Genomic DNA, 27,490 nt, shown 5'->3' with positions numbered 1-27,490 from the left:
GCCTGGTGCTACAGCCCTATCCTTTCCACTAAGCTATGTTTCACCAGAGTACCCACCCTTGCAACCTGGAAGTGTTGTGATTCTGTGAAACCAGTGAGCAAATAATAAGTCTAAAAATAACAACAACAACAAAACCTATGCAAACTTAGATAAATCTTACAAATTAATAGACCATTAGCTATCTGAAATTAAACTTTAAATAGTATAAGTATATACCAGAAGTGCAATGAGATGAGATTGCTTTTTTGTTTTTTTGTCTTTTTAAAATTTTCAAACCCACTTATTTACTAGCTAAAGATAATTTTCCTGGCTTTTCTCTCCACAGATTCCACCCAGAAATTCGATAGGCCAGTAAATGAAGAGAAGCTGCAAATTAGAATTATGATCATAAGTTGAAGCCAAATGGCCATCAAGGATCAGAGATGAATATAATGTAAGAGGCTAGGATCTAAAAGCCCCCAAGGAAACAGGACTTGAGACTGCCGCCACAGACACAGACTATGCACAGAGGAGGACTGTAAGTGAGCTCACTGTAAGTGAGCTGGCAGCAGGACAAGCTGCTCTGCCTTCAAAACAGGGAGAAGAAAAACTCCACCCATTGGTGTGTGTTGACACATGCATGTGCACAAGCTAACATGGTGGAACATCACGAGAAATTGGAACCCAAAGCCTCTGCAGGGAGTGGTTGTGGTACAAATTCATGTTGTCTTCAAAGTGACAAATTAAAAAACCCCAAATTAAAAAATTCATATAGAACCAGTAAAATCCATAGGGCTCTAGCAGAACCAAATCAGAAATTATCTGATAAAGCGGCACCTGGGTGGCTCAGTAGTTGAACATCTGCCTTTGGCTCAAGGCGTGATCCCAGCTTCCTGGGATTGAGTCCCACATTGGGCTCCCGAGAGGGAGCCTGCCTCTCCCTCTGCCTATGTCTCTGCCTCTCTCTCTCTGTGTCTCTCATGAATAAATAAAATCTTAAAAAAAAGAGAGAAAGAAATGACCTGATAAGGATATCTTCATAATCCAGAACACATAAGATTCACACAATGAATAACTCTGAAGAAGAATTAACAGTCAAAAATTAGGAAAAAAAAAAAACTATTTATGAGAAAGAATCACCAGATCCAACAAACAGCCAGACACCAAGATAACCAGGCAGGATGAAAGTCTACTTATTATCTTCTCAAATGAAACAATTAAAAGTCTAAAGGGGTAAAATATATTATGAAAAAGAATAAAGAGGAAACAAGAGATGTGAAAAAAAAAATCCAGAAGGTGGCATAGAGGAAAAAATACACGAAAGACAATTCGAGAAATATGAAAAACAGAAATGAGATGCTCCAGTAGGTGCCTAATAAAAACTTCAGAAGAAGAAAGTGGAGAATAGGAGAGAAGCAATATTCAGAAAGATGATGTGGAGCGATTTCGCCGACACGAATCCTAAGACTAAAAAATTTCCAATGAATCGTAATTAGGATAAATAAAAGCAGATCAGCACCAAGTCATGCAGAAGTTAAACTGTAGCAATCAAAGATAATAAGGAAATCTTAAAAACTATTGAGGATGAGAGGTGGGGAGGGCAAGAGTGGGGAAACAGATTATTGAAAAAAGCGTAATAATCAGACTGACATGGATCTTTTTTTAAAAAATATTTTATTTATTTGACAGAGCACAAGCAGGAAGTGCAGCAAGCAGAGGGAGAGGGAGAAGCAGGCTCCCCGCTGAGCAAGGAGACCAATGCAGCTCCATCCCAGGACCCTGGGATCATGACCTGAGCCGAAGGCAGACACTTAACCAACTGAGCTACCCAGGTGCCCCTGACATGGACTTCTAATTGGTAGGTTTTTATTAGAAATTAAAGGATCCAGAAAGAAAAAAAAAAAAAAAAGGAAGAAAAAGAAGAAGTGTTAAGGTGAACAAAGCTTACCAAAGTTAAAGAGTCAAATCCTTCCACAAGTTTTGTTCAGAAACAGCAGTACCCTGGCCTCCTTCTACCCATTATCCACATTTCAGAGGCAACCACTTTCATCTCTTACAGCTAATTATTTTGATGTTTACTGCCACATCTCTAACAACATGCTTAATTGCTATTTCTTGATTTTTCAGTTTTATAAACTATTTATTGGTTTTTTACTGTGGAAGATGGAGACTCAACTCTCTTTGTTCTCCCTTCACCCACCACACAGGCATTCAACCTTCCCTTCCTTCCATCATCCTTTGTCCCTCACCCTCCCAAAATTGTTCTATCAAAATTTTGGTTACCTTAATTTTAAAGGTTTACATAATTATGACTACACAAACACTAGTGGAGGCATATAGTATACCATGATTATTTTGTTTCCTGAACACAACTTTCTTTTCCCCAGAGTTAATAAATTGTCATGTTTTTAAAATTGGTTTAGTTTCTATGTATTTATCACTAATTCAGCCCCCTAATTTTTTGATGTGGTCTGAATCTCAAGAGGTTCCAAATGCATCAAATATTCTAGTTGGCATGGCACCTGTGATCTACTCCAATCTGAACCATTTGCTGCTATGCCTGGTGACCACTGTCATCCTGGTGGCTCCTTTCAACCCTTGCTTATTGTAGATCTTCTGTTTCCTATGATGTAAATCATACTTTGGTTATACTTTTGTTTTAGAGGAATGCATTCTCCAGTAACTTCCTATGAAAGATGCAAAGGAGTCTTGTTTTATTTTAAGTCTTTGCATGTCTGAAAACATCCTTAGTCTCCCAGTGTACCTGATTTGTCAGGTAGTGTAGGACCTACACTAAAGACAGTTAGATTGAGCATGAATAAGTGAGCATAGTGTTGAGAACCTTGTGAGAGAGTCAAAATCTGGAAGTTCAGGAATGGATTCCAGAGGATTGCCCAAATACACTTATCTGAAATGAGATGGTAAAAGAAGAAGAAACAGGTAGTTCTGCTTGGCAGTTTTGAATTTCCACCTGACTTCCACCCTCCATCTGTAGAATGAGAACTCAAAAAGTTACAGAAAACAAAGATGCTGTATTTTTGTATATCTGAGGGTTTTTTTTAATATCTAAGTTTGTGATGTGCACCAAGTTCACCCCTCTTGTACATTTTCTGATTTATTTTACCTTTTTTTCACCCACAATGAGTGTCTTTTGCTTTTATCCTCAGAAAAACCAATATAGGTGCATCCATTCCATGGTGAATTTTTGTGGAGAACTAAAGAAATATTGTAGAGGAGCATTTCCAAGGTATACAGTCAAGTTTCTAATCAATGGGTGATGAGAGAGAACAGTAGTAAATCAGAGGTGGTCTGACAAATGGAAGGTCAGTAGGAGGATCATGGGTTCCATTAAGCATGACTGAACACTTTGCAGAGGGGTCTGGTCTTGTGCAGAAAGAACTGCCACAATGTTTCAAAGAGTAACACAAGGATTTAATAATTTTATTTTGCCACTTTTCCTCCCAATGGAATCTTCATCCTCACTGTTCCCTCTTTAGATTCTCCTGACTAGAGATGTTACAGAGCAGGATTTCATAGCCATCCCTCATCCTAATGTCTCAGGGTCATAGCTACTGAGAAGATATTTACCTAACTTTGTAATCCTTGTTCTCCTGTTGATAATGATAACAAACAAACAAACAAAAAACTTGACTAAAGTTTCCTATTTGTTTGGGTTTATAAAACATCTACATCTGTTCAATCTTGTAGATTTTTATAAACAGATTGTTTGTGCTAGATACACATTGCCTTTTTTTGGATTACACTAATTCCTTCAAATAATCCATCCCTAGAAGCAATTCAACAGGGATAAAATTGCTTCACGAGTAGGTTTGAAGTCATGATTGTAAATATTCATATTGCCAAGCAGACTTAATCCTAAATCAACCCTGAACATGAAGCATACTAGTTTTGATTAAGGGTAGAAATAAAATGGGGTATCTTTTCCAGCTTCTCAGTATTTCCAAAACAACAAAAACACTCAAGGAATAGAGAATGGTGGGACTATCAATATAGAGGCTTTGTGCCTCTTAAGAATATGCTTTACCAGGATCCCTGGGTGGCGCAGCGGTTTGGTGCCTGCCTTTGGCCCAGGGCGCGATCCTGGAGACCTGGGATCGAATCCCATGTCGGCTCCCGGGGCATGGAGCCTGCTTCTCCCTCTGCCTGTGTCTCTGCCTCTCTCTCTCTGTGTGACTATCGTAAATAAATAAAAATTAAAAAAAAAAAAAGAATATGCTTTACCATTTGAAGCTTAACACTAAGAGTCTGTGTTTTTCCATTACTTATAACAACCTACCACTGAATTTAGCAGATACACATACCCACACTCACCACATGCTGAGACACTTACTTGTACATACACATGTATACATAACTTTAAACTTTTATTTGACATAATTAAAAATTTACAAAAAACTTACAAGGGTAGTATAAAGAACTCCCATATACCCAGCAGAATCCCAAATTATTTAAATTTTGTACCACTTATCATTCTGACACATAATTAATTCACTGATTTGTGTATATATATATATATATATATATATATATATATATATATATAAATTCTTTCTGAACCATTTAAAATTAAGTTGTTATCAGGTTAGAGGGCAACTATGCCCTTTACCCCTAAACACTTTTGTATTTTATTTTATTTGCTTGTTTGTTTTTAAAAATTTATTTATTTACCTTACACAGAGATAGAGTGAGCCTGGGAGTGGGAGGAGGGACAGAGAGAGAGAGGAAAGAGGGATGCCTGGATGGCTCAGTGGTTGAACGTCTGCCTTTGGCTCAGGTCATGATCCCAGGGTCCTGGGATCGAGTCCCGCATTGGGCTCCCTGCTCAGTGGGGAGCCTGCTTCTCCCTCTGCTTGTGTCTCTGCTTTTCTCTCTGTGTCTTTCATGAATAAATAAAATCTTAAAAAAAAGAAAAAGAAAAAGAGAGAGAGAGGAAAGAGAATCCTCAAACAGATTCCCCATCAAGCTCAAAGACCAATGCAGGGTTCTCTATCCCAGGATGCTGAGATCAGGACCTGCGCCAAAACCAAGAGTCTACCACTCAACCCACTGAGCCACCCAGGTGTTCTTTTGTGTATATTTTCTAAGAACAAGGACATTCTCTTGCAAAACCAGTACAATGACCTACATCAGAAAGTTTGACATTGGGATGCCTGGTGGCTCAGTCAGTTGGGCCTCTGACTTTTTTTTTTTTTTAAGATTTTATTTATTTATTTATTCATGAGAGACAGAGAGAGAAGCAGAGACACAGGCAGAAGGAGAAGCAGGCTCCATACAGGGATCCTGACACGGGACTCAATCCTGGGTCTCCAGGATCACACCCTGGGCTGAAGGTGGTGCTAAACCGCTGAGCCACCCAGGCCTCTGACTCTTAATTTTAACTTAGGTCATGATCTCCTGAGATATGGGACCAAGCCCCGGGTGGGCCCTGCACTGAGTGTATAATGTGCTTGAGATTCTCTCTCCCTCCCTTTGCCCCTCCCTCTTCTCTCTCTCTCTCTCTCTCTCTCTCTCAAAAAAACTAAATCTTTAAAAAAAAGGAAGTTTAATATTGATATTATACTATTATCTAATCTGAAGTCCATATTGTCCAAATTAGTGTTCTTCATAGCTATCTCTTTTTCCTTGTCCACACTCTGACCCAGGATGCCATGTTGTATTTAGTTGGGATGACTCACTGGTCTCTTTTAATCTAGAACAGTTCCTCAGTGCTGAGAATATAGACCAGATATTTTGTAGAATGTCATTTGACCTGAATGTCTGCTGTTTCATCATAATGAAATTCAAGTTATGCATTTTTGGCAAGAATGACAAAGAAATACTATATTCTTCTGAGAGCATCATATCAATTAACACATGATGTCAGACTGTCCCAATATTGCTAATGCTAACTTTACTCACTAAGTGAAAGTAGTGGCTAAGACATTACCTCATTGTGAAGTTAATATTTTTCTTTATGCAAATATTAAGTAATTTGTGGGAAAGTACTTGGATACTATGTAAACATACTGTTGTCTTTTCACCTACTGGTTCAAACATCCACTAATGATGTCTCACTTCAGCATTTCTTCTACATTTTCAGGTAGTATTCTATTATAAATAAAAGCTCCCCATTTTCTTAATTAATTAATTCCTTCCTTCATTCATATCAGCATGGACTCTTAGAATCCTATTTTATTCAATGGATTGTACTCCATTTCTATCATTTACTTGTATGATCAAATTGTAAATGTAAAAAGCTAAATTTAGGTAGTGAGAAAACCTTCAGGTTAGATCCTTTGTATCTTTGACACATTCTAACCATTCTCTGAGCACTTCTCTAATTTCTGGTACAGGATATATTGTGCTTATTTTGTTCTCTCCCTGTTTTAAGAGGAAAATAAAGGAGCCAACTCTAGGTGCTAGGTGTGCTCATTGCTTTTGATGGTCATTGTTTTTAGGCCCTCTCAGCAGACAAACCTAGAAAAATTATGTATATATATTTATGCTTATATACATATATATGCTCCCTTCCCCTTGCCATATTTGTAATTTCCTTCTCCAATAGTGAGAAAACTGGTTCCATTATCCTCAAAATATTTATTTTCATAAGGATGTACTTTTAGGATTGTTAACCCACACTACTGTGGAAAGCAAACCTAGTAAGCAAAGATCATATTGATCTAGTTTTTGTTGTTGTTGTTTTTCAGGTAAGATTTACATACAGTTAAATATATGAATCTCGAGTATTATCCAACAAATTATAAACCAATTTAACCCACCCATAAAAATATTTCTATCATCCCCCAAATTTCTCTCATGCTCCCTTCCAATGAATCCCCATCCCAATACCATCCAAGAGCAACCTGTGCACTGATTTTTTTACTATAGATTACTTTTGCCTGTTCTAGAATCACATGGAAGTGAATCATACATTATGTACTATTTTGGGTCTGGCTTCTTTCACTCAGTGTAATATTTTTGAGACTATAGGCAAGTGGAGGCAAATGCTTTCTGCTTCTGTTAAAATGATCATGTGGTTTTTATTCTTTATTCTGTCAATGTGAATTACACTGAGTAACTTTTAAAAGGACTATTTGATCACATTGTAGTGTCCTTTCTATATACTGCTGAATTTGATTTGCTAACATTTTGTAAAGGATTTTTTCCTTCTATGTTTATAAAAAACATTGGTCTGTAATTTTTATTTCCTTCCTTTTATCCTTCCTTCCTTCCCTCCCTCTTTTTATCCCTGTTCTTTTCCCTTTTTATTTTTGGTGCTGTCCTTTGCAGATTTGGTATTCAGATATTGCTGGGTCATAAAAAAGAGTTGGGAAGCATTTCTTATTATATGATTTTCTGTAAGAATTCATGTAAGACTGGTGTTATTTCTTCCTCAATGCTGGTAGAGCTCATCAATGAATCCATTGTATCTGGAGTTTTCTTTGGTAACTTTAAATAACAAATTAAATTTCTTTAATAGATAAGAACCATACTGAGGCACCTAGGCGGCTCAGTCATTAAGTGTCTGCCTTCGGTTCTGGTCATGATATTGGGGTCCTGGAATTGAGCCCCACATCAGGCTCCCTGCTTCTCCTTCTCACTGTGCCCCTCCACCCTGCTCATAGTCTCTAACTATCCCCTTTCTCTAAAATAAATAAAATCTTTAAAAAATAATAAATAAATAGATACAGGACAACTCTGTTTCCTTTTATATTGGACTAGTTTTGGTAAGTTGTGCTGTGTCTACAGGGAATTTCCTCTAAATTATAAAATTTTAAAAATGATAAAGTTGTTTATAATATCCCCTTGCTATCCTATCAATGTCTATAGGATCTATACTGATAACTTCCTTGTCACTCTTGATATTGATACATATGTGTTCTATTCCTTGATCCATCTATCTAGGTGCTATTGATTCTGCTGGCCTTTCCTTCTCTTAAGTTTATTTAAGCAATCTCTACATCCAACAAAGGGATTGAACTCACAACCCCAAGATCAAAAGTCACATGCTCTTCCAACTGAGCCAGCCAGGCAACCCTGCTGGACTTTTCAAATAACCAGCTTTTTACACTGTTATGGTTTTATTATTGGTCTTTTTTTTCCCACTTACATGTGTTCTTTTATTATTTCCTTTCTTCTACTTAATTTTTATTAGTTTTACTCTTTCTTTCTGCTTTTCTTAATTCAATATTGGGTCGTTGTTTTAGACCTTTCTTCTTTTCTAATATAAACATTTAAAGCTATAACTTTCTCTCTAAACACTGCTTTAGCTGTCCCTATGACTTTTCATGCGTTATGCTTTCAATATCACTTAGTTCAAACTATTTTTCACTTTCTCTTGTAATTTCTTCTTGGACCCAAGGGTTATTTTTTTTTCCCAAGGGTTATTTTTAAGTTTGTTGTTTACTTTCCAAATATTTAAGAGCTTTCCAGATATCTTTTTTTTATAATGACTTCTAACCCAATTCCATTATGGGTAAGCCTATGCTCAATATCATTTCAGCACTTCAAAATTTATTGAAACTTGTTTTGTGGCCCTGTATGCAATTTAGCTCAAATATTCCATGTACACTTGAAAATACATGTATGCTATTTTTTTTTTTTTTTTAGATTTTATTTATTTATTTATTCATGAGAGACACAGAGAGAAAGACAGAGACACAGGCAGAGGGAGAAGCAGGCTGCCTGCAGGGGAGCTCAGGATCACGACCTGAGCCAAAGGCAGATGCCAGGATCACAACCTGAGCCGCGCAGGCACCCTTTATGCTACCATTTTTGAGTGCTGTGTTCTATAAATGTCAATTACTGCAATTTGGTTGATTGATAGTGTCCTTCAAGTCATTTATATCCTTACCAATATTTTTTCCATTTGTTCTATAAATTATGGAGAAAGACAAGCTGAATTGCAAACTATAATAGTATATTTATATATTTATCTGTTCCTATTTTCTGTATTATCAGCTTTCCCTTCAAGTTTTTGTTTTTTTTTTTCTAGAGAAGAGAGATGGGGGTAGGGGCAGAGGGAGAGGGAGGGAGGGAGAGAGAGAGAGAGAGAGAGAGAGAATGTTAAGCAGGCTCCATGTCCATTGCAGAGCCCACTGCAGCGCTTGATCTCACAACCCTGAGATCATGGCCTGAGCCAAAATCAAGAGCCAGATGCTTAACTGACTAAGCTACTCAGGTGCCCCTCCTTCAAGTATTTTTAAGCTTTGCTCTCAGTTATATACATATTATTATTTATGTCTTTTTGATGAATTGACTCATCTATCATTATGAAATGTTCCTTTTATCTCTGGTAATATTCCTCATCTTGAAGTCTACGTTAGCTTATATAAATTGCTAACCCAGCTTTTTGACAATACATATTTTCATGGTGTAATTTTTTTCCATTAAAAAATGGAATGGGGGGATCCCTGGGTGGCGCAGCGGTTTGGCGCCTGCCTTTGGCCCAGGGTGCGATCCTGGAGTTCCGGGATCGAATCCTGCGTCGGGATCCCAGCATGGAGCCTGCTTCTCCCTCTGCCTGTGTCTCTGCCTCTCTCTCTCTTCTCTATGCCTATCATTCTTGAATAAATAAATAAATAAATAAATAAATAAATAAATAAAACAAAACGAATTAAAAATGGAATGGTGGGCAGCCCAGGTGGCTCAGTGGTTTAGCACTGCCTTCAGTCCAGGTTGTGATCCTGGAGACCTGGGATCAAATCCCACATTGGGTTCACTGCATGGAGCATGCTTCTTCCTCTGCCTGTGTCTCTGTCTCTCTCTCTTTCTGTCTCTCATGAATAATAAATAAAATCTTTTAAAAAGATATATAAAAATTGGTTTTAGGGATCCCCGGGTGGCTCAGAGGTTTAACACCTGCCTTCAGCCGGGGGTGTGGTCCTGGAGTCCCAGGATTGAGTCCCACGTCGGGATCCCTACATGGAGCCTGCTTCTCCCTCTGCCTGTGTCTCTGCCTCTCTCTCTCTCTCTCATGAATAAATAAATAAAATCTTTAAAAAAAAAAAATGGAATGGCACCTGGGTGGCTCAGTCAGTTAAGTGTCCAATTCTTGATCTCAGCTCAGGTATTGATCTCAGGGTCTTGAGTTTAAGCCTTGCTTTGGGGTCTACAATGAGCATGGAGCTTACTTTTAAAAAAAATTAACCTATGCATTTCATTTTAAGGGACTTTCTAATAGATAGTATGCAGTTGGGTCTAAATAGTCTTTGCCTTTTAGTTGGTGTGTTTAGTCCATTTATATTTAATAGAATAATATATATGGTTGGGTTTAAGTCTATCGTTTTGAGGTTTCTTTTCTATTTTCTAATCTCTTCTTTATTCTTTTATTTCCTTTGTTCCTATCTTCTTTTGGGTTACTTTTAACATTCTATTTTATTTTTTCTATTGGATTCTTAGCTATACCTGTTCTATTTTTAGTGGATGCTCTGAGGTTGGCATTTTTAACTTATCCCAATCTACCTTCAAATAATATTATACCCCTTCACATATAATGTAATAACCTTACAAAAAAGCTTCCACTTCTCCCATCTTTATGCATTATTGTTATAATTTTTACTTCTACATATATTATAAACCATACATTTTTATTTTTGTCTTATTTAAATAAGAAATTGGCTTTAAAAATTAAATAAAAATGATATAAAAGTCTTTATATATACCTACACATTTACTTTTTCTGGCACTCTTTAGCTTTTTGTGAAGATCCACACTATATAAGTCTTCCAATGATATATTCCTTCAAGTCTTCCAGTGATATATTCTCTCAGCTTTTTTCTGAAAATGTCTTTATTATGCCTTCAAATTTTGAATGACATTTTTGCCAAATAATGGATACAACATGGTACTCTGGAAACTGTTGAATGTTGTTCTATTAGATAAATTAACTGGACTCAAATTCCAAACTCCCCTATGGTCAGCAGCAACAGTAATCTCTGCTTTGATCTCATTTTAGCCTGTTTCTTTTAGACATGCTGCTTGGAGTCTCCCTCATGACTGTGCAGAACAGAACTCAAAGATTTGGGCTGAATCTATATGCAGAATTCACTGCTCCTTCTATGAGGTTATCTCCTTTTCAGGGTTTTTTCCTTCACTTTTCAGCCATTCTGACAGCCTCAAAGGTTAGCTTTTTGCTTGAGTTCTAGTTCTTCCACTCTGCATGGATTGGGGAGTGGCTCCCAGGAGAAAAAGCCATAAAATTGTAGATATATTTGGGATACTTGGATGGCTCACTGGATGAACGTCTGCCTTCAGCTCTGGGCATGGTCCTGGGGTCCTGGGATCAAGTTCCGCATCAGGCTCCCTGCAGGGAGCCTGCTTCTACCTCTGCCTATGTCTGTGCCTCTGTGTATGTGTGTGTCTCATGAATAAATAAATAAAATCTTAAAGAAAAAAATTGCAGATATATTCCGGTAACTTTCCCTTCTTTTAAGGGTTGACTTCTCTAGTTTCTCGCAGCTTTGGTCACTCACTCTCCAGTGCCTTCGAGTAAGTATTAATTATACTTTAAGGTTGAAAATTGCTATCTGTGAGGGCATTGGTCCAATGTGAGCTACTCCACCATAACTAAAACAGTAATATGAAAAATTTAAATTATAATTATTTTCTTTGAGTCTTTCAAAGTTGAGGTTGTGTGACTACTATAGGTAGAAGACATAAACCAGACATGTCTCTGTTAGTAATAGTTTACTTTCTGGGAATGTAATAGGAAATATGGTTTCTCATGATTCTTATTCTGAACTGCAAGACTGTCCTCTGTTCTGACAAAGTACTCTGCCAAAGCAGTCAAGTGTAAATTCTTTCAGCTGTGAGTCATCCTTCCCATCAAAAGCCTTAGATATATCTTACTTATTTTGTCCATTTGTTAGATAAAGAAGAACTTTCCACTCCCATCTAGAACAGCTCTATTTTATTAGTTTTATGTGTTGGGCTATTGTATATGATTTTTTTTTATTGTATATGATTTTGTTTAAAGGTTGCTGCTGTTGATAAAAGCTTGTAAATCCTAATCTAGATAATCTCTAGCATCTCTGAAATTTAATAACTAAATATATTTTAGTTTGTTCGACTATAGAAGGTTGCTCTTTGTTTATAAAAATAATATTTTACATAGAAATTCCCATTCCTAAGTGGCCTACTTCAAATGCTGCCTACTTAATAGCAGATAGAATCATTTATCAACAAAATGCTCCCCTGATTTCTTCCTATTTGAGCTTATCCAATGATCCATAATGCAAAACTCTATTACTAATTATTTTGCCATCAATATTGCCAGCTGTACTCTATGACGTTTTCATGATAGTAATCAAACTAAAAGACAAAGAAAAGATTTTGAAAAATTCTGAGAAATGTATACTGTTTACAGCAAAGGTTACGTATACTTAAGTTCAAAGGCATGTGTGCAGCTCTATGTTGAACTAAGACCTTCATAATAGTTTAGAGCTGTAACTATGCTAACCTCCTACAGTCAGACACATTTACAAAGGTTGTCATTGCCTAAGGGTTTATGCAATCATTTTTCTGATTTGTTGTAAGTTTCAGAGTTGTTAACATCTGGACATTCCTTTTATCAGGTAGGCGGAAGTTTCTATTTTAATTGTAACTTGGAACTCATTAATCACTTGCTATCATCTTAATCAAGAGAAATAAATATTGTAATAAACATTCATGTACAGCCTCCAGTGAACTAAGACACTATTTGAATGAAAAACAATACACTGATATAGGTCAGAATGTTCCCTCCTCATTGGTATGCTTACTATTTTACTGAATACACTCTAAAGGCTTTTAATGGTAAAGGAAAAGTACTAGGTGTTCTTTTTAGTGTGTTAACTGAAAACACAATGTCTAGTTTTTAGCCCATACGCAAAAATCAAAAATACTGGTAGAGATTCCTCCTCCTACTTTTTAAGCTTCTTGGAGATACTGACCATGTCATATTAATCTTTGTGATTCTGGCAGTACCTAACATGTTGCCTTGCATTTGGGCAGGTGGTCAGCCAATATTTATTAAAAAAAATCCATCTTTATTTTGTAAACTTTTTCATAAGTAAACTTGTTCAGGTAACAGGAAACATTCAGGACTGATAATCTTTCATGTTCAGGACATTATTATTGTTGCAATTTTTGTTTCTAATACTAATGCAATAACTTAAACCCACCTACCAAATCATGCTATTTTATTGATTAAATCCTTCTCTCGTTCCTTCAGTTTCCTAAAGTGTAAAATGAGGGAGGTGTCTTCCAGTGATACTTGATAATCAACTGAATGGCTATGTTACCTATAGCATATCATACAAATACAAAGCATTAATAATTTCATTATAGTTGTGAGTCCTTTGAGTGGTCAGAATCTTTAATTCTATAATCATATTGCAAAAACAAGATGTGCTCAGCTCAGATTCTTCTGTCAGAAGGATGATCACAGATAATTACAGGCAAACAAATTAGTGTCAACATTTTTCAGTGAAAACTGAAGTCTATTGCTTTGGACATAATAATCTTGCTCTTTACAAAATATTAAGAATAGCTTATTTTAAAATGCAAAATAGCTATTGCTGATACATAGCTTGATGGTGATAAAAAGTACAGTTGTTCTTTTTAAAAAATATGTTATTTATTTATTCATGACAGACACAGAGAGGCAGAGACATAGACAGAGGGAGAAGCAGGCTTCCCATGGGGAGCTGGACGCAGGACTCATTCCCAGGACCCAGGATCATGCCCTGAGCCAAAGGCAGATGCTCAACCACTGAGCCACCCAGGAGTCCCAAAATGTACAGTCAGTTTTTAGACTTAAAACTAACATGTAGGGCAGCCCGGGTGGCTCAGTGGTTTAGCGCTGCCCTCGGCCCAGGGTGTGATCCTGGAGATCCGGGATCAAGTCCCATGTCAGGCTCCCTGCATGGAGCCTGCTTCTCCCTCTGCCTGTGTCTCTGCTTCTCTCTCTCTCTCTCTCTCATGAATAAATAAATAAAATCTTTAAAAAAAAAAACAACTAACATGTAGTAAGAATGTCAGAAGCAAAAAAAAAAAAAAAAAAAAAAAAGTCAGAAGCAAAGACCAAGAAATGAGAAAACTCATAGTATGTTTCAGTATTGGATCCATGAGGAGATCAATGCGGCTGCAGTAAATGCTACGATAGAAAACAAGACAGGAGAGGTCATCTGGGATCACACTAAATCATCTATTACCCAAGTTATCATACTTTATTCTGTGGAGAATAGGAAGCCTTGCTGTCGGGATCTGGTTGTTATGTAAGCCATAACAGGAAGGCTAGTCTCTAATGATGTGAAATGGAGACCAGGAAGAAAATCTTATTTTATATTATTTTATCTTATTTTAGTGAGGGAGAGAGGAAGGCAGATGTGGAGGAGAGGGAGGAGAGAAAGAATTTTAAGCAGTCTCCATCCACACCCAGCACAGAGCCTGATGTGGGGCTTGATCTCACAACCCTGAGATCATGGCCTGATCAAAATCAAGAGTCAGATGCTTAATCAACTAAGCCACACAGGCACCCCTAAAATATTTTCTTTTCAGGTAATCTCATACCCAACATGGGGCTCAAACTCACAACCCCAAGATCAAGAATTGCATTCTCTACCAACTGAGCCAGCCAGGTGTCCCATAAAAAACTATTTTTTAAAAAGATTATTTATTTATTTGAGAAAGAAAGAGTGCAAGCACAGAGAGAGAGAGGGAGAAGTAGAAGCAAACCCCCACTTAGCAGGGAGCTCGATGTGGGCCCCATACCAGGACCCTGGGATCATGACTTGAGCCGAAGGCAGACGCTTAACCAACTGAGTCACCTAGGCGCTCCTAAAAAAGAATTAATGAAAAGCTACGATGAATGAACATTTAAGAGTTTTTTCTATTCTTTTTTCTTTTTTAATTTACAGGTCTTAAAAATACTCAGTAGTCATTAAGGACTAGTGTGCCACCAGAGGGAGCTAAAAGGAGTCTGTGGATTGTACAGCACAGCATTCACACATACACAGGATAGGGAAGTCTAGCTTTACTGAGCACTTTATGAGTATTTTTCAGTTTAACTTACATGAAGATCTCAAGGTTTTAAGGAATTTTTGCAGTATGTCTCATCTTTCCCTCTTATATTTCACTATTTTTATTTCCCCATATCACCATGGCACAATAAGGCACATCATCAGATTAAATAACTTGTTTGGTATTACATTCAGAATTTTCAATGGCCCTTCTGATTTCTCTATTAGGGTGTTCCGCAGCCACTGCAGTCTTGACCTTTCCCGAGACTCTGGGATCAATTCTGAAAGTCAGGAGTGCATTAGCTCTGGTAACTTCCTACAAATTAAGTTTGTCTTGTCTGCCAGGACTAGTTATAGGCTTCTGTCACCTTATAAACCATTGCAAACAACATTAGTACTTTGTTCTTTTTTTTTTTTTTTAAGACTTATTTATTCATTTTGGTAGAGATAATGCACACACAGGAGCAAGAACACAAACAACGGGGAGGGGCAGAGGGGCAGAGAGAAGCAGATTCCTCCACCCAAGCAGGGAGCCCCAAACAGGACTCAATCCCAGAACCCCAGGATCATGACCTGAACCAAAAGCATCTGCTTCAACAACTGAGCCACCCAGGCACCCTTGTGTTTTGTTCTTTATCAGCTAGGTTCCCATCTGAAAATCAGTTTCTCTCTGGCTGTGTTCCTCTAAGAAACCAAAGTCCTGTCTTGAAAGCCAGACCAGTGATGCGTACCCCATACACTGCTCCTTAAGGCACTAACAGCTAGGAATCCAGACTGACCTTCATAGCTAGAGTGTTCGTTTGCTTGTTTGTTTTTTCCACATGCTTTCTGGGACAGAGGCTAATCATAGAATATGGACAGGCCACAAGCCAAGTCTCTTGACTGCTTCTCTCTTTGTCCTGGTTGCTAGGAATCTGAAAAATATTTTTTTCTTAAGAGAAAGAGAAAGTGTGTGCATGTGCATGCATGTGGAGGGGGGCAGAGAGAAAGGCAAAAAGAGAATCTTAAGCAGGTTCCATGCCTAGCACAGAGAGCCTAGCACAGAGAGCCTAGCACAGAGAGCCCAGCACAAAGAGCCCAGCATGGAACCCAACGCAAGTCTTGATCTGATGACCTGAGCCAAAAATCAAGAGTCAAACATTCAACTGACTGAGCCACCTAGGTACCCCTGAAAAATAATTTTATGCTTGATTGCTATCGCTTTACTTTAGCAGCAATTGAGCAAAAAGTTTATTCATATATTTTCATCTATTTATTGAGACTGTGAACCTCTTTGCTACCTGCTTTGGAATACAGCTCTAGAAAAAGCTGACCGAGTCCTTGCTGTTAAGAGCTGATAGTCCAGCAGGAGTACAAGGCATCACACAAGTTGTAACTGTGGTAGGAGCCAAGGGCAGAACACCCAACATGGGCCACTTTGGCATGAAGATTATTTTGAGTTAAAAAGCCATCAAAACACAGCAGATTCAGGAAAGATCTTCTTTATCTCCCCAACTGCCTAAAAATAATTTAGATGAAGGCTCTGCTCCAGGAAGAGAGCTATTACCATAGATAGTTATAGTAGACTATGATATGGTAGATAGGGAGGAACCTAGCAAGGCCTCTGTGTCCCATGGTTTGAGTGGCCCAGCAAACATTTGTTGACCAAACATTTACTGTTTTAAATCTTCCTGTAAATTGCACTCCTTCCCTTTGGAGTCCCAGACCCCTGACCCCTTCCTCTTAGTTCAGGATGATATATATATATATATATCACTTTGCCTGACCGTCTTTGGAATTTTCATGTTTGTGTGGAAACTATAATGTGTACAAAATTAAATTTTATTTTCTCCTGTTAATCTGTCTCATGGCAATTAGCAGTCCAGCTAGGAGGACCTTGAAGGGGACAGGAATTCTGTTCCCGACACTGGGTACGTACTACAAAAGGGAAAGACTTAAAGGAAACTATCAACATGAGGACTTAACTTCAGCTTTAACATTTTTTACTGGATATTTGACTTTTCTAGTTTTTCAAATTGTTTTGGTTTTACAGTCTTACTTCAAGTCAATGCAAAAACTTTTAGTTGTGTTACATGTAATCACATGATCACTTTCATATATTCCTCTGAAACAGGGATTCCATTCTTGCCTCCATTCTTGCTAGAACTTACACCCCTACCCTCCAACCCTCTGGCTTACGAATGCCTTATAGAACAGACACTGTATGCCCTCCTTGCAAAGGTCAAGGATTTAATGATTTCTTTGGAGTCTTCCAACACAATAGATAACATCTAAGGAGTAAAGAGGCGGGGTCTTCATGAACATTTTCTGAGACCACTGACTCATCATGACCCTAGGCTCCAGGGCATCAAGTGATGTAGGGAGAACACCTAAACTCTCATCTTTGTTCCTGGATTAATGAGAAGACAGTGCATCAGACCACTATCCTCAGTAAAAACCCCAGGTCCCAAGCAAGGAATGAGATTTACTTTCCTTTCTCCCATGCTTTGTCTGTATCCTCTCTCTCTCTCTCTCTCTCTCTCTCTGTCATCAGTAAACTCTGCTCCCATTTCCTTTCAGTTGTGTTTGATTTACACCCTGTTGGAAGCCAGGGACCTTCTTGGCTGGTTGGGACTCGCCTCTAGGTCCTCAGTCCCAGCCAGCCAGCATTACCTCCTTTCACAAGGAATTTGAAATGATGATCATGGAAGTAATTGCTGGAATTTCTGAGCTGTGGTTTCACTAATTTCACTAGTGACTTACCAAGTGGACTTTTTTTTTTTTTTTTTTTTTTTTTAGAGATTTTATTTATTTGAGAGAGAGAGAGAGAGATCAGAGTGGGAAGAGGGACAAAGGGAAAGGGAGAAGCAGATTCCCCAATGAATACATACATCGAGCTCTATCCCAAGACCCTGAGATCATGACCTGAGCTGAAGGCAGCAGTGCAACCAACTGAGCCACCCAGGCACCCCTCTCCCCAGTGGACTCTTAAGGGTTGCAGAAGCTGATTGAATATGAAAGGAGCGAACATGGAGGTGATAGCTAGTGCAAATCCTCCAGACTAGAATGAAAAGAAGAAAGAAAAGATTATTTGCCTACAGGAGCCAGGCAAGCGGCACACATTTACCTGAACCAGGTAAAGCTGGGACATGGAGAATTGGTAAGGCTACACTCCGGCAAAGTCTGCCAGGCTGGAATGAGGGCCTAGTGTGGGCAGAGCACCCTAATTTATAAGAGAAGCTAGAATTTAGAGTTTTATGTGAAATTCTCAAATTTTAATGTCAAATAACTTTTCGTACAAATTTTTTTGATTGTAGAAGCTGAATAAGAGTTTTTATGCCTTTTTATGATCTTTAATTTAGATTGCCCTTTATAATGACTTTCTAGTCTAGTTGAAGGTTGGTGGTAGGATAGATGGAGAGGTGAGTGAGATCAAGAGTCACATGTTCTACAGACTGAACCAGCCAGGCACCTACACCTTTTTAAGATTTTGTTTTCTCATTTGTCTAAATAAACTCAACTGTTAATAGAATTTCATACCTCCTCTTGTTTTTTTAAAAGCATATTCACATAGGACTGTGAACATGAGAAATTTTAGAAAAGAACAGGAAGATGTAATAGTACATGTGCCTCTTCTCCAGCTACTTGCTCTCAGATCCATTTCTTGCCCTTTCCTTTCTCTGCTTTTTATCACAGGGATTACTTTTCCTAAACTTGCTCACCCTATAACTCCCCATAGGTTTGGTCATTGAGAAGCACTTGGTGGAGGACAGGAGGAAGGGAACAGGCAGAGATTTCTCCCTTCATCTCTGATCTCTGGCAGTGGATGTCTCCTTGGTGGCTCCAGCCCCATGAAGCAGCCCTTCCATCCAGGGTTCTGCTCATAACTAACAGAACACACACAGCCCCCACCACCCTCCCCCTCCGGCAGCCCCAGCTTCAAGCTCTGATGGCACCATTTCCCCCCCCAAGTACCCTTAGCACTAGAGGAGGGAACGGACTCTTGCTATGTTAACTCTATTTTTCTGCCTAGACTCTCACTGATACAAACACAGTGGATCTCTGCATAAATATTCTAAAGGAATAAGGCTTCAGGTAGATGCCATTAATCCAATCTATAGACTAGAATGTCAGTTTTAACTGTGACCAGACATGCCCAGATTCTGTCATATTTTTACACTTACAAAAGCTATTCCTCCTATTTTTTATTTTTATTTATTTATTTTTACTTTTTTTTCCTCCTATTTTTAAAAAAGATTTTATTTATTTAAGAGAGAGAGAGAGCACAAGTGGGGAGAGGGGCAGAGGGAGAAGAAGCCTCCATGCTGAGCAGGGAACCCACTGCAGGGCATGATCCTGAGACTCCAGGACTATGACTTGAAGGCAGATGCCTAACTGACTGAGCCATCCAGGCTCCTCTATCCTTCCTATTTTTATTATCCTGGTCTGATGCCAGAGAATCCCATTTTGCAAATTCATTTTAAGTTACCTATATTATCTTCCCTTTAAAATTTCTTGGGAAGACAAAAGTTTAGTATTCAGTCATAAAATTTTATTTGAGTGAAATTAAAATATGATTCAGGAGTTGAAATAGGTTTTATATAGCCTCTAAAGCTATGTGTATTGTTTCTTTACAGGGGAAAAATCCTTTTGTAAGCTTCAAAAGCCTTTTTTGTTTACGTTATTTTCCTTCAATACTTTATTTTAAATCTACAGAGAAAGGGATATGATAGTGTATGATAAATCTACATAAAATCTTCGCCTGTATTCACCACTTGGTAGCATTGTACCAGTTTGCTTTTTTCTCCCTCTGAACCACTCGAAAGCAAGTTGAAGGCATTGTGGCATTTCACTGCTAAATAGTTCAGCATGTACTCCTACATAGCCACAATACCATATTTATGCCCAAGAAATTTAACAATGTAGCCCATTCTAGTTTCCTGAATTGTCCACAAAATGTTGTTGGTAGCTTTTTCAAAAAAAAAAAAAAAATCTTTAAAAAAGGAAGAATTATGCTAATATAACCAATGGGGGACATAAACAAATGATGAACAAACAAACGTGTCAGGTCACTTGTTTCATGTACTTACTTGTATCACCAGTGAGCAAACAGATAACGTTTTTTTTTTTTTCAGATAACAGTTAAATCAGCTAATTTTGCTTCTTTTAAATAATTTTGCTTAAACTCTAAAAGGGGGCATCTTGTTGGATCCGTCAGTAGATAGAGCAATTTGACTCTTGATCTTGGGGTTGTAAATTTGAGCCCTGTTGGGTGTAGAGATGACTTAAAAATAAAATCCTTAAGAAAAAGAAAACAAAAATAAATCTCTAAAACTGAAGGTATGGCTGATTATTCATTTAACTTAGAGTTGGAGATAACCACTCCATTCATGTATACTACAAATCTGGATGAATCACTTTCAAACTAAAACAAACAAAAATGATGTTTTTCTTTTAGTTCATTATCTCCCTGATCCTTTCCTTGTAGGATATTGACCTAACACTAATTGGTTTATTAACTATTAAATATATAGTTAAATATATAGTTACTACTTATATTTATAGAAGTAGTATATATAAGTAATATATTATATTACTCCTTAATATTTTCTTGCAGCAGGTAACAAGGTTTCTAGTCTTCAGAGACAAGATATTTTTCCACCCGCAGATGGCTCAATATTAATTTCCCATCCTCTTTTTTGTATTCCTGCCAAAATATGGAGACTATTTACATTGGAAATATCCTTTGAGCTCCTGCTTAAACGTCTTGAACTATTTGCTTATTCCTGATAAAGAGTGTTCTCGAAGGTTAAAGAAGCAGCCAAAAACTATTCTAATTTAAACTAGTAGTGCTTGTGTTTGCACAGTGACAGCTCTCTAGATTACACATCAAAGTATGCCTTAGATGCAACCTCTTCCTGCTCTGCCCACATCTTCCAGTTTGGGCAGTGCCTGATTGTTTCCTTTATACTTCCAGCATCTCCTAGAAAATTCTGGAGGGGCCAAGGACCAATGCATCAAGGTGGGCCACTTTGACATTAAGATTATTTTGAATTAAAAGCAATCAAAATCCAGCAGATTCAGGAAAAGCTCTTTACCTCCCCCACAACCACCTAAATTTACATTGGAAAGGAGAGCCTATACCAGGAAGAGACTTATTAACAGAGATTCTTATGGAAGAATTTGCAGAATAGGGCAACCTTTGTTTACCAATCTCTTCTCACCTTCATGCTGACAGTCTTCCTCCCCTTTTTATCCCTAGAGCCCTGCCCCCTCTCCTCAGCAAAGGATATCAATACAGGATCTTCTCATTGCTCGACTCCCCTTGGAATTTTATGTCTGTGTGGATTCCCCATAGATTTGAAACTAAATTTGATTTTTCTCCTGTTAATCTGTTGGTCTCATGTAAATTTAATTCTTAGTCCAGCTGGAAACACCTGGGATAGATGAAAATTTCTACCTCCTCAATAGTTGGCATGTTTGGCAGGATACTTTGAATGTGGGATACAAAGGCAGAAGAAACATTAAATTTCCTTACTCCCTACAGCCCATTGGCAAGACCTTGAAACAGGCAGAGTAACCTTCCTCTAGGGACTCAACTGCCCCAATGTGAATGCTTTGCTAAAGGCAAAAGGCCATGTTAGCCCAAATCTCAGGAGCCTGTGAGTCTACTTTAACATATAAACATTCCTTTGGAAATTCCTTTATCTCTAAACCCCCAAAATACATGCTGGCAATCAACCTCCAAGTATATGACCTATCCACTTATATACACCTGAAGAGTCTCCTGACTCAGATTTTATTAGATAGTAATAAATTATCTTTTCCCAACAATAGCTAGCCCCCTGAGGGTCCTGGAAACCTTGCTTCCAAAATTCCTTAGAGACTTGTGCTCTCCCTAACCTCTTCCCAAGTTGGAAGTAAGCAATGGGCTGCTCCTCATGACCCAGGTGCAGCTCTTTCTCCCCATGAGTTCTGTCCTTGTGGTTTAATAAAACTTTTTTGCAACAAAGATGTCTCAAGAATTCTTTCTTGGCCATCAGCTTTGAACCCTAACGTCTTTCCTACATCACTTTGACTTGTTGGATGTTGTGCCCAAGATTGCGAATCCGAGAAACCACCGAGGAGCTGACACCAATGCAAAAACATGAGGGTTTATTTACAAGCTTGAGCTTGGGTCCAAGTATACCCGACACAGCGGAGCAGGGACTTGGACCCTGAGGTGGGTTTCAACTTAGTTTTAAGGGCTGGTCTAGGCGACCTCCAGAAGGGGTGGAAGAATTTCTCAAGTTCTGTTTACATTCTGATATGGGGCTTTCAAGGGCATTGAGCTCTGTTCTCATTCTGATATGGGACTTTCTGCCACCAGCATTGAGCTCTGTTCTTATTCTAATGTGGGACTTTCTGCCACTGGCTTGGGCTCTGTTCTCATTTTAATATGGGGCTTTCTAGGACGTTAAGCTGTAAGCTATTTTTTTTTCTGTAACTGAAGTTATGTAAATTTCAGCTCTTATTCACAGGGGCCTGGGATGGCTGTACTTGTGCTAACGCTGAACTTAAAGTGGAATGGCCTTAATTTTCTCGGCCTCCACATTGGACACTGCTTGCCCTAGACACAGGTGCAGCTAAGACATCCTTGGGAAATCTGACATACAGCCAACATATACAGATCTGTATCTGTGGAGTCTGAGGGAGCAAGAGTAATGAGTGTCCTTTTCTTTTTTTTTAAAATTTAGATTAGCAAGAGAAAATACTTGTGGAACTAGTTCCTCAGGCTTAGTAACTCTTGGTAAATTTAGTGGAATACTGATCCATTTTCCCTCGAGATGGTCTTTGTTTTTCTTTGTCTATGTCTTTTATGTCATCTTGTGGAAGCCGAGAAAAATCAAGGCCATTCCACCTCAAGTTTAGCATTAGCACAAGTACAGCCATCTTAGGTCCCTGTGAATAAGAGCTGAAGTTTATGGGGAAAACTGCAGAATGTCCTCAATGTCCTTGCAGGGAATCCCATATCAGAAAGACAACAGAGCCCACACCCGTGGTAGAAAGTCTCATATTAGAATGAGAACAGAGCTCAATGCCCTTGAAAGCCCCATATCAAAATGTAAACAGAACTTGAGAAATTCCTCCATCCCTTCTGAAAATCCCCTAGATCAGCCTATAAAAAACCCAGCTGTAACCCACTTCGGGGTCCAAGTCCCTGCTCTGCTGTGTCGGGTATACTTGGACCCAAGCTCAAGCTTGCAAATAAACCCTCGTGCGCTTGCATCAGTGTTGGCTCCTTGGTGGTTTCTCGGATTCACAAACTTGGGCACAACAATCTGTCAAAGAAACTTTGCTGCAGGTTAACGTGCATGTGAGATAAAGGCTGTTGCTAAGGTACATCTTGGAAGTCCAGAAGTCCAGGCCACAAAACTAGTAGGTACAGGCTGAGCATTTAAAAGCTGTTAGAAAGAAAAAAAAAACAAAACACAAAATTGTTAGAATCCTTATCACCTAACTCAAAGACTCCCATGTTAGGATAAGTTAGTCATGCAAGAATTAGATTGACACTAGGTCACCTGCCAACCTCAAGAAAATTTCCATGCAACACTGTAAAACAGCACAATGCCCAACCCCACAGGACATCCTTCCTATGCATTAGTTTGGTTCCAAGAGTCCTGAGGCTTAGTTAAAGCTGTTAATGTGTTAATGTATAAGGAAAACGGCGAGATGTTTCCCTTTCATCTTGTTCTATGTCCTAAGAGCCTAGCTTTGTGACCAGTAACAACATTCTCTTTGGTCTCCACCATCCAGAGGTGCACTTAACAGGGTACGCTTTGCAAGCAAGTCAACTAGACTAGGGTTCCAAGGGTCTGGACATGCCAGCTCCCAATGGTATTTGTCAGGAGAGGTCCCAGCCCATAGGATCCTTTGTTGTTTCAAACTTCCTTGCTTGTGAGTGCTAGAAAGTCCCATTCCAGTAGTATAAGCAGGGATCCCTAGAAAAAGAAAGATGAGATATAATTATCATGACCTAAGAGAAGTCATTTTAGGCCTCCAGCTATTTCCTGTGAGCCATATATGCCCTATCAGCTCTGCTTGCTTCAGCACACTGCTGTAGAACTGCCCAGATGGATGGTGTCAGAATTACCAAGAAATGCAAACACCTCAGTATACAAGGATTTTAAAGGAACAAATGGAATGTGAAAATGAACAGCTTCTGGGCACCTGGGTGGCTCAGTACGCTAGGCAGCTGACTAGTGAATCTAATTTCTAGTGAAAACTAAGTAATAAGCAATTGTGAAGTTTTTTAGATTGGTAAATTTATGAACACATTTTATAATTTCTAGAAATGCATTTTTCACAGTACCATCTTTCAGTAATGCACAAAATATGTTTACACTCAAATTTGTCTTTGATTTCTCAGTAATAAGACAAAAGTAGCTAAAATAACAAAATGTTAAGTACTAAACATAGGCATATCTTATTTGGAAATGATCTAGATGTTCATGAACTTAAGTCATCATTTAACTTGCCAAATTTCAAGTTTCAAGTTACCAGGGGCACCTGGGTAACTCAGTTGGTTGAGCATCTGACTCCTGGTTTTGGCTCAGGTCATGATCTCAGAGTCATGGGATGGAGCCTGATGTTGGGTCTGAGCTCAGTGCAGAGTCTGTTTGAGATTCTCTTTCCTCTGCTTCTGACCCTCCTGCTCGTACTGTCTCTCTCTCTCTCTCTAAAATAAATAGATCTTTATTTTTTTAAAAAGATTTTATTTATTTATTCATGAGAGACACAGAGAGAGGCAGACACATAGGCAGAGGAAGGAGAAGCAGGCTCCATGCAAGGAGCCCGATCAGACACTTAACCGCTGAGCCACCCATGTGTCCCAACAGAATAATTTCCTATGTTTATCAGGTCTTTGACTACTCGAGAAAACTGAGTCCTAATATTACGAGAGCTAAATTTTGCTCACAACTATGTAACGTCTGTATTTGCCTTTGAAATATTTTATTGTCATTTTGGTTAATTGGATAATTAACTGTTGTTTAATAATGATTTGTGATTCTATTTAATCAAATGTTCAAACCTGTAGATTTTTTTTATATACTTCCCAAAACCAAACTCTAAAATGAAGTCTTTTGACTATAATCTGATTGAAATTTTCCTGAGAGTCACTTGAACATTTCAAAGATTTGGTGACAAATTAAACTAATTATACTTATTTGGTACATTAAATTACATATGAAGCATGGTCAAACATGTGATACTAAGCCTTAGTATATCTGTGTAGATATGTTGCTAAAATAAATGTTCTAGAGATTCTATGAAAAGTCCTTGAAATCTGATGTCCTGGCATGTTATTATCTTGAAGTGTTGAGTGTCACAGAAATAACTAAATTTCCATATTAATTGCATTATAATGAGCCCTAATAAGATCTATACTCAGACCCATTTTTAAGTTTTTTATCATTTACAGACAGTTATAATGAAGGATAGTTGACGGAAAAGCAGGCAGGGACAGACAGACAAGGGGCCCTTGCCCTAAAAGGAAATCACCCTTAAAAGGATTTTACACCACCTTGAAGGAGCCCCACTCTTTTCTGCATGATAGGTAGATGGCAAAAACCTGACTGGGTGAAAGGTACATGGAGGATTCATCAGATTAAAACAGATGACCAACAAGTCTATAAAAACTCCTTGAAACTCTGGTGGCAACCCTCTCGGGTCCCATCCCTCTTTGATAGTTTTGTAGTATTGCTCAATAAACTTTGCTTTGCTGCCCACTGGTCTATGTCTTCATTCTTTCAAGCAGTCTGACCAAGAACCAGGGGCACTAAAGGAAAAAAATCCTTTAACAGTTATACTTTTACTCAGAAACTTTTACAAAAGCTTCCTGCAACTGTGTTTCATCTTCAGTGAGACTCAATGGAAAAAACTCTAGTACAGGCTTCTGATGACCTTAAGATCATAATCCTGAACTAGGAAAGGCAGCCCAGGTGGCTCAGAGGTTTAGTGCTGACTTCAGCCCAAGGGCCTGATCCTAGAGAACCAGGATCAAGTCCCACGTCAGGCTCCCTTCTTGGAGCCTGCTTCTCCCTCTGCCTGTGTCTCTGCCTCTCTCTCTCTCTCTCTCTGTGTCTTTCATGAATACATAAATAAAATCTCAAAATTACTGAACTAGGTAAAAAGTGAATTCATGTAGAACAAGAATTAACAACATGGGAATGAATGAATGGAGGAGAATTATAATTTGTATGACTTCTCATTTTAAGCTGACTTTTTAAAAATGTTTTCTTTTTCCAGAATTGAACAACAACAAAAACCACCACATTAGTCTTCTGCGAAAAACAGAAAGAACACATCAAAAACCAAGTGGTTGCAAGTTGAGGAAAGGCTGGAGTTACAAAAGAAGTAAAGCCAGTGAAAGAAAAAGCTGATACCCCAAAGAGGTGCTACCAACAGCAGTCACTGAAAAAATATGTCAAACAAAATAAGCTCAAACTATAAAAAATAAAAGATTGAAGGTACTCTCTGAAACATGAAACAGATATTTCTGCCACTCTAATCTTTCTTTTAGCCCTGTATTCCTTTCTTTGGTCATCCGCCCTAAATTACTGAAAACAAATACTTGACAAGAAACAGCTGAAGTGAACTAATCTTTTGGCTTTTAGTGAAACACGTTGAGGATAACAAGCATTTAATGGATAAATTTTTGAATAGGTATGGGATTTAGTTAACATCTCAGCCCATTGATTTTTAATATGCATCACGATAAAGACCAACACTAATACATATTAGGTTCTTTGATAACGCATAACTTTAAAAGGGTTTGTTTTCAATCCACCAGGACCAATTTCACTGATCAGAATCAGGACTAAAATTTTTATTCTTAACATATTCTAGCATTTTCAATGTTTAGATATTCTAGTAATATTCAAAAGCAAACCATAAGAGATTCTTAACAATAGGGAACTGAAGGTTGCCAGAAGGGAAGTAGGTGGAGGAATGGGGTAAATGGGTGATGGGCATTAAAGACGGAACTTGTGATAAGCACTGGGTGTTCTTTTTTTTTTTTTTTTTAAGATTTTATTTATTTATTCATGAGAGACACACAGAGAGAGAGAGAGAGAGAGAGAAAGGCAGAAACAAGGCAGAGGGAGAAGCAGGCTCCATGCAGTGAGCCGGACATGGAACTCGATCCTGGGTCTCCAGGATCACACCCTGGGCCCAAGGTGGTGCTAAACCGTTGAACCACCAGGGCTGCCCAGCACTGGGTGTTTTTTTTTTTTTTTTTTTTAATATTTTATTTATTTATGATAGTCACACAGAGAGAGAGAGAGAGAGGCAGAGACACAGGCAGAGGGAGAAACAGGCTCCATGCACTGGGAGCCCGACGTGGGACTTGATCCCGGGTCTCCAGGATCGCGCCCTGGGCCAAAGGCAGGTGGCAAACCGCTGCGCCACCCAGGGATCCCCAGCACTGGGTGTTTTACGCAAGTGATGATTCACTAAATTCTACCCCTAAAACCAATACTACACTATAT

General features: G+C 38.4%; 1 long non-coding RNA gene across 1 annotated transcript in view; it reads left to right on the top strand.

Annotated features, from left to right (window-relative positions):
• LOC144320714 (uncharacterized) overlaps positions 1–26,815 on the top strand; it is a 67,882-nt gene extending 41,067 nt beyond the window's left edge. The window contains exons 2-3 of the long non-coding RNA XR_013386327.1: positions 326–1,837; positions 26,250–26,815. This is a non-coding gene — a long non-coding RNA (uncharacterized LOC144320714). The remainder of the gene's footprint in view (positions 1–325; positions 1,838–26,249) is intronic.
• Positions 26,816–27,490: the final 675 nt, after the last annotated feature.

The sequence above is a fragment of the Canis aureus genome, chromosome 9 (assembly GCF_053574225.1).
Source record: "Canis aureus isolate CA01 chromosome 9, VMU_Caureus_v.1.0, whole genome shotgun sequence".
Classification (NCBI taxonomy): domain Eukaryota; kingdom Metazoa; phylum Chordata; class Mammalia; order Carnivora; family Canidae; genus Canis; species Canis aureus.
This window is presented reverse-complemented; position numbering and strand designations above follow the sequence as displayed.